The sequence below is a fragment of the Thermobia domestica genome, chromosome 16, assembly GCF_964235325.1.
Source record: "Thermobia domestica chromosome 16, izTheDome1.hap1.1, whole genome shotgun sequence".
In the NCBI taxonomy this organism is placed as follows: domain Eukaryota; kingdom Metazoa; phylum Arthropoda; class Insecta; order Zygentoma; family Lepismatidae; genus Thermobia; species Thermobia domestica.
In genome coordinates this window covers 58,358,973-58,371,640 of record NC_137469.1, presented here as the reverse complement: position 1 = coordinate 58,371,640, position 12,668 = coordinate 58,358,973, and the positions used below count along the sequence as shown (strand labels likewise).

General features: G+C 36.1%; 1 protein-coding gene across 1 annotated transcript in view; it reads left to right on the top strand.

The window, feature by feature from the left end:
• brp (ELKS/RAB6-interacting/CAST family member bruchpilot) overlaps positions 1–12,668 on the top strand; it is a gene marked incomplete in the record, with an annotated part of 771,444 nt that overhangs the window by 262,621 nt on the left and 496,155 nt on the right.

The window sequence follows — 12,668 nt, the reverse complement described above, 5'->3', positions numbered from 1 at the left end:
TAAAGGAGACGGTGATGATGAGTAATGAATGAAATGATGGAATGAAGAAAGTGGGAGGAAACGGGAGAACCCCGAGAAAACCCACGCACACGGTTTTTGTCCACCACAAAGTTCACTTGGCGGGGGCTGGGATCGAACCCGGGACCCCCTTGCGATTCGACTTATTTATTAAGAAAAATCAAATGAAAACCGAAAACAAAAGTAATAGGGGTAATGGTAACCATAGAAGTTGGAAAGATAAGTTGTTTTATTAGTAAAGATCTAAATTATGATCGGGAAATAAAAGAAAGAATAAAAAAATGCCGAAATGCCCTTAAGAAAAAAAAGTATTTTAGTGGTCGTATAATAAACATACAAAATTGTTCATACACAATTATATTCTAAGGATAGAAAAAGTGTAAAGTATACACAGATGATAGAGGAAAAAAATTGTAGAAGATTTTCAAGAGTAGATATGGAGCAAATTAGGTACTTTTTTTTTCGGGGCAATAGTGAAACCAATGAGAAAGTTTAGGAATAATGTAGTAACGGAAAAAGTTGGAAACAGTTAAGAAGATAAAAAGAAAACTGGGTAGGACACTATTTAGGAAGAAATTGAAATATCAGGAATTAGGTGAAAGTTACGGTGGAAGAAGACGGTACATTAAACTTTACAATTCTTATGCCAAGATAAGAAGATTAGTTGAATACTATAGTGAAATAGTCAATAAAAATTAACTTCATGAGTAACAGGAATACATTGTACTTACATTGAGATTTGAATTCTAACTGCCACGTTCAGTGCATAAGGAAATCAAATCTGCTTTTGGCACACGGCTCTGTATTTGATGATGTATCAAAGTGGCTGTTCAACGTGTCTACAAGGAATGGTAAAGCACGTATGTGAACGCGAAACAACGTCATAACTGTCAAAATACAAAACTATTCTAACGCAGGCACGATCAAGGAAAGTTTTTTTCTTTTCTTTTCTTCAAATCTTAACAGGAACCGCTGCACTCCTTAAACGTAAGTTCAACTCAACCAATTTCCGATAGAGCAGTGCGAAGAATAATTCATGCAGTGGATATTTGTAGTATAGCACTACCAGTGGTGTATTTACGATTTTGTTTCGGGAGGGGCTTTGCTAATTTTCGGGGGGGCTTTGCCTAAAAATGTGAAAATTCTGCAAGATATTTCATATAATTTACTATAGTAAGTAAGATTTCGGGGGGGGGCTTAAGCCCGAAAGCCCCCCCTAAATACGCCACTGAGCACTACGAAAGAAGCTTTCCCGCTACGGTGCATATAAGTCGCAAGTCTACAGTTGGCTCAAGAATAAATCTTGGACCGCAGCTGACTGTACATGTTTATATGTTTCGTTGAGTCACGATTTCGTCTGTACTCCAATGATGTAAGGTATCGAATGTATCAAAATTTACCTAAGGCTGTCAACATTTACGAGCTTAGCTTACCACACTCTTGGATGAATACGATTGTCCTGAGCCCCACCCAACTCCCCTCATCTTAATCCAATACACCCATGCACAACGCTAAACGTAAGACGCTTGACGAAGCCTTGGACGAAGCAGTGTAAGAACCAGAAAACGCTTAAATTCTTAAAATCAGCCTTCAAGAGTATTTATTATTATTATTATTATTATTATTATTATTATTATTATTATTATTATTATTATTATTATTATTATTATTATTATTATTATTATAAAAATATCTAAACCTTTGGTAATTTGCAAAATGTATAATGGCTTTCGTTCAATAATAAGAAAAAAGTCTAACAGATCATGATCCTACCCTAAATATTTTATGGCTCGCAATCGCCCCTCTGTGTTCCAGCGCCCTCTAGAGTACGTTAAAACACACGTTCAGAACCACTGATTTAAGGTACTAATTGTTGTGTTCAAGAAGTGGCACATTAAATAAGTTTTATTCCGTTTTATTTCTTTAGTACTTACCGATATGACTCCCTTCAGGTGCTGCCATCAGTTGAGTCAAATGGGAACCCGTATCGGACTTTAAAGTGAGTATATATAGGAAAGTCAATCAAGGGACGATAGGAGAGGAGAAAGTAAAGTGATTGTGAAAATATTTTGAATCCGAGATTTAAACAGACGTTTAATAGCTCGCTCCTACATGCCGAAAAATGAACTTTTGGGTGACTGTCCTTTCGTCCCAGTATACGTACACACATACCTAGAGTCCATACCATGCAATGTGCGTCGACCAAATTTTAAATTTAGGAGAGAACATCGAATTTCTTCCTTTCTTCTTCAAATAAAGGTAATTTAATGGGAGATGAAATTAATAATAAAAAATAAAATATTCTTCTAAACAGTTCTCGGTTGGGTTAAGAAAATGAAATGAAATCTTTGAGTTTTACGCCCCTAGGGTATTGCCGGCTAGGCTAAGGGAGACGATGATGATGAGAAATGGACGAAATGGTCTAATGAAGAAAGTGGGAGGAAACGGGAGAACCCCAAGGAAACCCACGAACACAATGTTTGTCCACCACAAAGTTCACTTGGTGGGGGCTGTAATCGAACCCGAGGTGAACGCTCTACCACTGAGCCACCACGGCCCCGATCGGTTGAGACTGACTATCGAGTGCAAGCAATATATACGGTACAACTTACAACTACGCATCGTCCTATTACGTATTGAAACTTCGAGATAATCTCTCCCAGCTAATAGATTAATTGCTGTTGCGTCCTTCTGTGTTATTGTATTAAAACCCGATGAATCCACCCTGTATCAACTCGTTCAGATATGTAGACATTCTACGTATTTAAAAGGAACGTTTAGAACTATTAAAATTATTTGTAGGTGTAAATTATTTTCTTTTCTTTTATTTATTTATTTTTGCCAGCTATCCGACACTAGCTACTACCCGAAGATGGGAAGAGATGTTTAATATATTGTTCTGTTTAGGAAGCAGTGGTTGGGATATGGGTTGATACATAAACTTTATTGTTCGAATCGTGATGGTCATTATAGCCTTTAACCATAACTGTAAAATGATAAGAGGTGACAAGAAGAAATGAAGTGCGAAACTCACTTTTATTTAGTGTGATAGTGAGGATACTTTAAGTATCAATATTGTAATTTTAATAAGTGAGCTCTTTATACACTCTACAAAACAATATATTAAATATTCATATACGATTACCTATTAAATTTAGCTTTCGGCAAATTTTTATAATCCATTTTCTGCTATTAACTGAATAATTCTAAATGTTGTCGCTACGCAAATATTACACATTAAATGTGGGAAGTACAATATTCCCACCTATTGGAAAGTGGTTCACTCTCCAAGTAAAATCTATTGTGCTTTGTTAAACGTTGTCTTGATGATTGTGTGAACCTTAAAATATGCATTAACTTTAATCAAACAAACGCATTATCCTAATAGAGTTTTGGACTACGTTTACTGCAAGAAAATGAAACATTCCTGAAATAATACCTTGCTTATTCCTAGAGAAAGTTTTTAAAACTATGTTCTAAGTGCCAAAAATTCCTATTGTGCGTATAGATTGTCTTATATTGAAATAGGGCTTCGGTAGGACACATTTAAAGGGTTTATTAAAATTATTATTATTATTATTATTATTATTATTATTATTATTATTATTATTATTATTATTATTATTATTATTATTATTATTATTATTACATGGAGTACTTTGATACTCGCTTATGCTCATGGTTATATTACACTTTCATGGGCAACCTAGGACCAGTAATGATTTCAGATTTTCACTGGGGTGAAGTTTCAATACATTGGGGGCGAAACGCAGTCTTGGGAAGTAACGTAACGCAAGTAACGTTTCCTAGTAACGCGTTACATTTTTTCCAAAGTAACTGTAACGGTAACGTACTGATTGCAAGCATCTGGAAGATTTTGTCGTAGATTTTGACAGCTCCAAATCAATACATTCAGTGAGTGAACTAGGAGTGCAATGATACCGGTACTTTGATTGGTGTTGTTTTTATAAAGATGGAGAACGAAAATGTTTTGCCGTTCGAACATTTGAAAGAATACTTTTTTCTTAAGAACTGAGGATGATGGTGGATAGAATTTACAACTAAAGTGTCTGAAATGCCCCGCCGAAAAATACTTATCGACAACTAGGGTACCATAATTAACGATTCCAGTAAGGGGTTAATATGAAAAATCTGTGTTCTGATGAGCAGGCCTACTTTATTACTAGAAAATAGTTTGCTGATGGTATGTAATATTGGAGTTCTTTCAGATCAGTTTGCATATCCTACTGTCCCGTTGATTATGGATTTTGAAACTAGCTTTAAAAAGCATGTACGGATTTTAGAGTTACTGGCAAGTTTTGATTCACTCCCAGTTCATGTGTTCTCATTTTATTAGTTGTAGTGTAATGTTTCTCTATATTCTGTATTTTTAATTTTACATAACAACATTCTTATTATTACAGTGGTGCCCCCCCCTATGTCCATGACGCACCCCCCCAATTGTCTATCCGTAGGTGTTCTTCCATGAAAAAATCTTCTTTTCGATTAATTTTTACACCTCCTCAAACATATTTATATAGATTTTTAACCCCCCCCCCAAATATTTCAATGACACAGTTTGCGTCATAGCCCACCTCTGTGGGCATCCCTGATTATTATATAATTAGTTTAGCAGAATAATAATAAGCAACCAATTTTTCTAACGCATAGGGATGAGCACGAGTCAAGCTAAAACTCGACTTGACTCAAAGGTAATATTCTCGAGTCGAGTTCCGAGCCGATTCAGTTTTTCGCGTCGAGTTTCGAGTTCAGTCGAGTTTGATAAATGGTTCGTTCGTTTTAACTCGTCTTGAAATCATAGCCTGATTACATTGGAAAACGAAAGCCATGAGAAATGTAAGCTAAACAGTAATATGGAATACTTTTAGTGTTGCTCACGAGAGGGGACACTGCTCGCATCTCGTCTCATCTCAATAGCGAGACCACAAGAAATTTTTATAAGAAGTTCAGCTCGGCTTGACTCAACTGAGAAGATGGCTCGAGCCGGCTCACTTGGGGTGAACCATCGGCTCGAGCTGGCTTGGTAGGGATGAGCCATCTGCTCGGTTCGGCTCAACTTAGCCGAGGGCTCTAGCCGAGTCGGTTGGGAGAGCTGTTGGCTCGGCTCACTTCTCAGTTCGGGTCGATAGTGAATGAGCTGTGAGCCGAGCTGCTCGAGTCGTTGACAATTCTAAACCCGGGCCGAGCAGTTTTGAAAATTGGCCACTGCCCTACAACTTTTAACACTGTTTGGCTCGAGCTCGAATACTCAACCTAGACTTCAACGTGAATTCAGAAGCTAGTGAACAATGTCCTTGACTCCAAGACTTCACGATTACCAAGGTTGGCAATCGAGTACTTTTTCAGTATTCAAATACAAACCGCCAACCATTCATGTTTATATACAGTGTTGTTATAATTAATAATAATAATAATAATAATAATAATAATAATAATAATAATAATAATAATATAAATTGTAGTAGTAGTAGTGTCATTGATAATAATTATACTGTCTATGTAATATACTTGAAGAATGTACTCGAAACTACACACCGGATTTGGCTCGACTCGACTCGAAACTCGACCCCAATTCGAGTCGAGTTGGAGGAAAATTTTCGATCCTAGTTTTCGGCTCGAGCTCAAAGATGTCTGTTTCTAGTCGAATCGAGTTTCAATGTAAACTCGCTCGACCTCGCTCGTGTCCATCCCTACGAGTAACGCAGTATGGCATTTTATCAATTTTACATTTATTGAAAATGTTCATTTATCAAGTAAAAATTTGTCCTTGCATTTACATAAAGCGATTCAAAAGTGCAATAATAATAATAATAATAATAATAATAATAATAATAATAATAATAATAATAATAATAATAATAATAATAATAATAATAGTACGGAAAATTGAATTCAACTTTTTCACATTTTTAAAGTTTCTGACCTATAAGTAACGCATTAGTAACGCGTTACTTTCGAAGTAAAGTAACAGTTACTTTTTTGTTGCAAGTAACGCGTTACTAACGCGTTACATTTGAAGAGAAAATAAAGTAACTTGTAACGCGTTACATTTTTACAAGTAACTTACACAACACTGGCGAAACGTAGTACTGCAAATGTACTGGGCGGAATCTACATTGAGCACGATAAAAAAAAAAATCTCCTGGCAGGGAAGAAATTTCATAGCTACGAAGGGAACTTTCTTTCGTGCAATCCTCTGAAATTTTTTTTCCAGGACATTTTTGGAACACAGCTATTAGACCTAACTATAGGTTGTATCAAGAAGTTACAAATAGTAACATACTCATTTCTATAAAATTTTAAAAAATCATTTTTAGCATCTAGTATAGCCAAGTGGTTCAACAAGTTGATATTGTGTCAGCTCCTTTGTTTCGAATATCACGTAGTGTAAAAGTATACACTTTTGTCGTCAGGAATGTGTCAAATTTTGGGGCTGGCTACGGGCCTGGGGACGTACACAAGGGGTGTCTCCTGGAGTGTCTGGACACCCCCGAAATTCTTACTTTTATGTAAATTTAATCTAATTTTACGGGTGATTTTACAAATTTTACTATAATTTTTCCTCATATTGAATTTCGGCTCCCCAAAAGCTTTGGGTCCCTCCATAATAAATTTCTGAGTATGCCTGGTTGTTGTAATGGTACTGTAACATATTTAAAAAATAACCTTACTTTAGTGTTAAAGCTCTGTTAGGCCAATGTCCAAAAGTGTTCCGTTTGTGTGTGTGTGTGTGTGTGTTATGCAGGGTGCCTGATAAGTCACTTCCTATTTTCAAATCATTCTATCCTCTTTATTTATGAAAGAATTTTTATAAAACCAGTATATTTAGAAAGAATAATCGTGAAGATTTTGTTCGATATCTTGTCTCAACTCCACATGAGTGCATGCAGTCTGAATACATTTGTGCCGTTGCCACTGCTGTTTGTAAAAGGTTTTCTAGAACATTGTTGATCACGTCAGTATTGTTGCCTCCAGTTCATCAAAATATCGTGATTTTTTTTCTTCTTGTTAGCCTCCTTATAGCCTACCCTCATGAGGAAAGTATCACATTGTTAAATTTTGGCTGCGATAAATTTAAATTTTTGCACATGATTATTCATGTGCATCACGTCTTCGTTTGTATATCCAATGACATGGAAACTTGTTATGCAGCTATTCGTGGAGCTCATTATCACAATGTGCAGGCGCACTATTATACAGAGCATTCAAAAAGTCTCTATACACCTGAATCGTGGCAAGTGAAAGTCGCATTCAAAGTCACATGAAATAAAATTTTATGCAAAGGTTGCAACACTGCTATATTATCGCCTTGCGTGAAGTTCCTTTCTTAGATTCCAGTCGGCAAAGTGACGTTAAAGTGATTGTTGCAGCTAGTTAGCCGTCTCTGAAACAATGGTGTTAACTCCGAAACAATGAATATTCCTGGTTGAACATGTGTTCCGTGAACAAGGTGAGTACAAACAGACAGTCAAAGATAAGTTTGCAGCTAGGTTTCCGGATACACCTGTTCCGAATCGTCACACTGCACTGTAAGGGCACTGATCGATAAATTTAGAGACACTGGAACGGTAATGGACTATGATCGAAGTGGTAGACCGTAAGTGCTCGATGAAGAAGAAATCCTACACATATCGGATGCAAGCATGTTTGGAGGCTCATGGGGGACATTTCCAACAATTGATGTGAAAATGTATGTTAAAATGTGTGTGTGTATATATATGCTACGCCCTGTACATAGTGCTTTTATGCCATAAAATATAATAAATTTTGAGTAAAATCATTTTCTCGTTGCTTTGAATATGTGACAATTCAGGTGTATATAGACTTTTTGAACGCTCTGTATATATAAAATTAAGTTATGGTTTATTCCACTGTGAAACTACGGACCATATATGAGTTCTGAGTATACCCAGGTACCTTCCCGCCATTCATTGTGTTTCACATAAAGAAAGGACCAACAACTGCAGATAACGTCAAATTACACCATAACATTACGTTCGAACGCCCCTGTTCTTTTTCAACACATATGATTAGATTATCACGCACCAAGGAGTAACTGTTGTGTACGAGTATGTTCAAAAATCTACTAATGTGAAATAGTGCCTCATTACTCCACAAAATGTGAAGCAGGTCGGGACAGTCATCATACCAATCCAACAAAATTTCTGCAAACTGCATACGTCTGTCACAGTCATCAAGAAACAATTATTGTAATCTACTTAATGTAGCGTCCGTAACTTAAAAGAGAGATCCCTTTTCACAAAAATGCCACTGCATAATGTGTGAGATGACTTTCACGTACTCCCTGAATCACGTTCTTTGAGCCCCTTATGAGCATCACTAACTCTGGCAAAGTTCTTTGAAGTTTTAGCGATTGGTTATCTTCTCGATCTTCTTGCATCAGGAACAGTACCTATTGTTATTGACTGCTGCTGATAATGCTCAATTGTTTTGCATCCAGTGTTGCAGAAGTCCATCACATTTGTAGTCCAACAGTATTCCAGACCATATATTGAGTTGCAGTTCTGACTCGATGTTCCTCACTTAATAAGGGACATTTCAACTGCTAAAAAAATATATCAAACAAATCTTCAAATAATCTTTGTAATAAAAATAATTTCGTAGACCTAAGTAAAAAAGTTACAATGATTTAAAAATACAAAGTGACTTATTGGATATCCTATTATAAAATTCGCTTGTCATTACGTTATAATTTTAGTATTACAGAAATTTAAAGTAATAAAGTGCAGAATGAGCAATGATTCTATTTTATAAATCAAACCAACAGCAAATGATACTGAAGGACTATAAAGTTTAGGGCACATTAAAAAAATGGCATAATTCACGGGGCAAGGAAACTTTAGTGGGCTTATATCTCCAGGCCTGATAACTTACTCGTTGCAACATAAGCAGTGGTTTAGCAGTGGTGCCCACCCCCCTCATATCCATGACGCACCCCCCCCTCAATTGTCTATCCGTAAGTGTTTTTCCATGAAAAAAAATCTTTTCGATTAATTTTTACACACCCTCAAACATATTTATATAGATTTTTAACCCCCCCAAATATTTCAATGACGCAGTTTGCGTCATAGCCCCCCCTTGTGGGCACCCCTGGGTTTAGTTGAACCGGAACACACTGGAACACAGTGCCGAAAAATATTTGTCTTATATATTTTGCAGTTCAGTAACAAATTGGTTCATGAGCCGTGTGCATTACAGCCATTCCGGTAATTATTTTTTCAACTAAATTACTGAACGTAAGTGATAAATAAAGTAGAACAATCACATATATAGTGTTTTAATTTTCGCGATTGAGAAACAATTAAGTTTATCAATACAGTAATAAGAAAAAGAAAGAAATTAAGTGTCGACTGAAAGCAGGGTATTTGCGTTATTGTTCAGTTCAAAATCTTCTGTCGAGGAATCTGAACCTAAAAATATATAAAACTATAATCATATCTGTTGTCCTGTATGGTTGCGAAACATGCTCGCTTACTCTGACGGAGAAACACAAACTGAAAGTATTTAAGAATGAAATCCTGAGACGAATATTCGGACCCAAGAGGAACGAGAATGGGGAATGACAGACACTTTCATTCTGCTACATGAACTGCATAATATTTGCTGTTTACCAACATTGTTAGGATCATCAAGTTTAGGACGCTCAGCTGGGGAGTTCCTGTAGCCAGAATGAAAGAAAGTAGAAACGCTTTCAAAATTTTAACCGGGAATCCAATCGGAAAACGTCCATTAGGTAGACCTCGGCACAGATAGAAGGATAACACTGTATTAAGATGCATCTCGCAGAAATAAGAATACAAAGTAGAAACTGGATTCAGTTGGCTAAGGACAAAAGTCATTGTGATCATTGAACCTCTGGGTTCCATAAACCATAGAGTTAGTTAGTTAATAATAAGAAAAGGTTGTAATAAAATCTAAAAGTTAAAAAAAAATCCTTAGATTATTCTAGAGTGTGATATATTTGAGCTGAAATTATTAAAGATTTGATATGAGATAACCTTCCCCAATTCATAGCCCGTGAACTAAGGGCTCTTCATATCCCAAATTTCATTTCGTAAAACCTAGTAGTTTAAAGGAAACATGTTGTCACAGTTAGAATTATTACCCTTGTCTCGTAATGGGTTGAATTTATTTCTTTTGTCTCTTTACGGATTGAATTTATTATCCTTGTCTCTTTAAGGGTTGAATTTGTGACTCATGTCTCTCTAAGGTTAAATTAATTACTCTTGTCTTCTGAAGGATTTAATTTATTAGCTTTAACTTTTCAAGAGTTAAATTTGTTACACTTATCTTCTAAAGGTTGAATTTATTACCTTTGTCTTCATAGATGTTGAATCTATTACCCGTATCTCCTTAAGGTTTCATTTACGAGGGCCACTATTTATATTTTGAACCTTGGCAACACTGATTGTAGTTAGGCGCTATTTTTTGTTTGTATTGAAACGTTTGACATTGTTGACCATAACGCACTTCAAATGTTTTGTCAATAGCTTTATTTGTGTTGTTTACGTTGACTTGAAGATTGCGTGACAACAGAAAAAAGAAATTAACTCGTGAAAATTTTCGTGAAATTTTCGACGTGGATTATCAAGACAAGAGCGCTTCGATGAACTTACTTCCACATTTGACGATGAAGCCCCATCCTTTGCCACTCGCGGCCGCCATTCGCTCACTGAAGGAAATCGCGAAGGTCGTCCAAAATCAGTTGTTATTCAAGAAAACATTGATGCTGTGCTAAACCTAATACTGCAAGATCGTCATGTGACATACTGTGAGATTGAGGCAACCCTAGTCATTAGTTCCACCAGCATATATAAAATATTACATGATCATTTAGCTGTGAGAAAAGTTTGTTCTCGTTAGATCCCACATAATTCGACAAAAAAAATCAGAAAGAAGCTCGCGTCGATTGGTGCACACAAATGATCAATAAATATAATGACTGTGTTTCAAAAGACTTATAAGATTGTAGCCGGTGACGAATCATGGATATATGCATATGAGCCGGAACGTAAACAGCAGTCGACTCAAAGATGAACCAAAATCAACAAAAGTTGTTCGCGCTCGAAGCACATCGAAGTAAGTGGTCGCTTGTTTCTTCGACAAAACTGATCATGTGCCAACTGTGCCGTTAGAGAAACGTAGAACGGCCTACTCTGAATGGTACACAACAATTTGTTTGCCGGAGTTCTTCGGTCAAATACGGAAAACAAACAAGCGCCGTCGGATCATTCTTCATCAAGACAATGCGAGCTCTCACACATCTCGTCTAACAACCGATTATTTAAACACTCAAAAAATCAAATTGATGGGTCATCCGCCGTACAGTCCTGATTTGGCACCCAATGACTTCTTCTTGTTCCCGAATTCCAAGAATAAATTGCGTGAACAACGATTTTCGCCGGCGGAAGAAGCCGTTGATGGGTTCAAAAAACCATATTATGGAGGTGTCTCAAGAAGATTGAAAAAAAAATGCTTTGACAAATGGTTCGAACAAATGCAAAAGTGTATTGATCATAAAGGAGAATATTTCGAAAAACAATAAATCAATTTTCAATGACAAATTACTGTTTTTCCATAGTTCGGCTCAAAATATAAATAGTGGCCCTAGTATTACTCTTGTATCCTTAGGGATTCAATTTTTAACACTGTCTCCTTAGGGTTTGATTTTGTTTCTCTTGTTTCCTTAATGATTGAATTTATTATCCTTGACTCCTTAGGGATTGAATTTATTACCTTTGTCCTTTTAGGGGTTGAATTTACTAGCTACACCTCCTTAGGGATTGAATTTACTACCCGTGACACGTTAGGGATTGAATATATTACCCTTATTTCCTTAAGTATTGAATTTATTGTTCTTGTCTTCTTAGGGGCTGAATTTATTATCATTGTCTCCTTACACTGAGAAAAATGATTGGGTTGAAATGTGACCATGCGGTGTGGTTAAAAAGATTTAAACCAAATTGGGTTTTTTAGGAACGATGGATGGTCACTTGCAACCCAACTGCATTAACCGTTGGGTCAACAAAATGACTATATGTCACCGTAGAGTATTTTAAACCAACACTTGAGTCATACCTGGTTAACGGAAAGTGTCATAATACGTGAAACATATAGTCTAATCGAAGCTGATTTAAGTGGACTATTAAGTACTAGAAAAATTACAACACATGTTTGTTATTTACTGTCTATTAAGTCAAAATTATACAGAGTTATATTTTGACAGAGCACGATTACAACAGCAAGCGGAAGGCTGCCTAGGAAGAAAGTAGCGCCAAAAAGAAAACAAATCATTGCATCGAAACCACAATGCATGAATAGCAAGCAGTGCTGTAATCTTTTTCCTGTTATTCTTATGTCCTAGCATATAAGAATAACAGATAGCGTCACCGTTACTGTGTAACTATTGTCAGACTGTTCACAGGTTTAAAAAACGATTATTTTGGCCAATTACAGGAAACTTAGAACGTTATTTGTAGCTTTGTACAAATGTCAAATATACTGCGAAAAGCTTTGAAATAACTACTTACTGGCTATGAGAAATAAAAATATTCACAGCCAGTACGTAATTATTTCTGATATACTCGGAAGGCGATATCGTTGGTGTT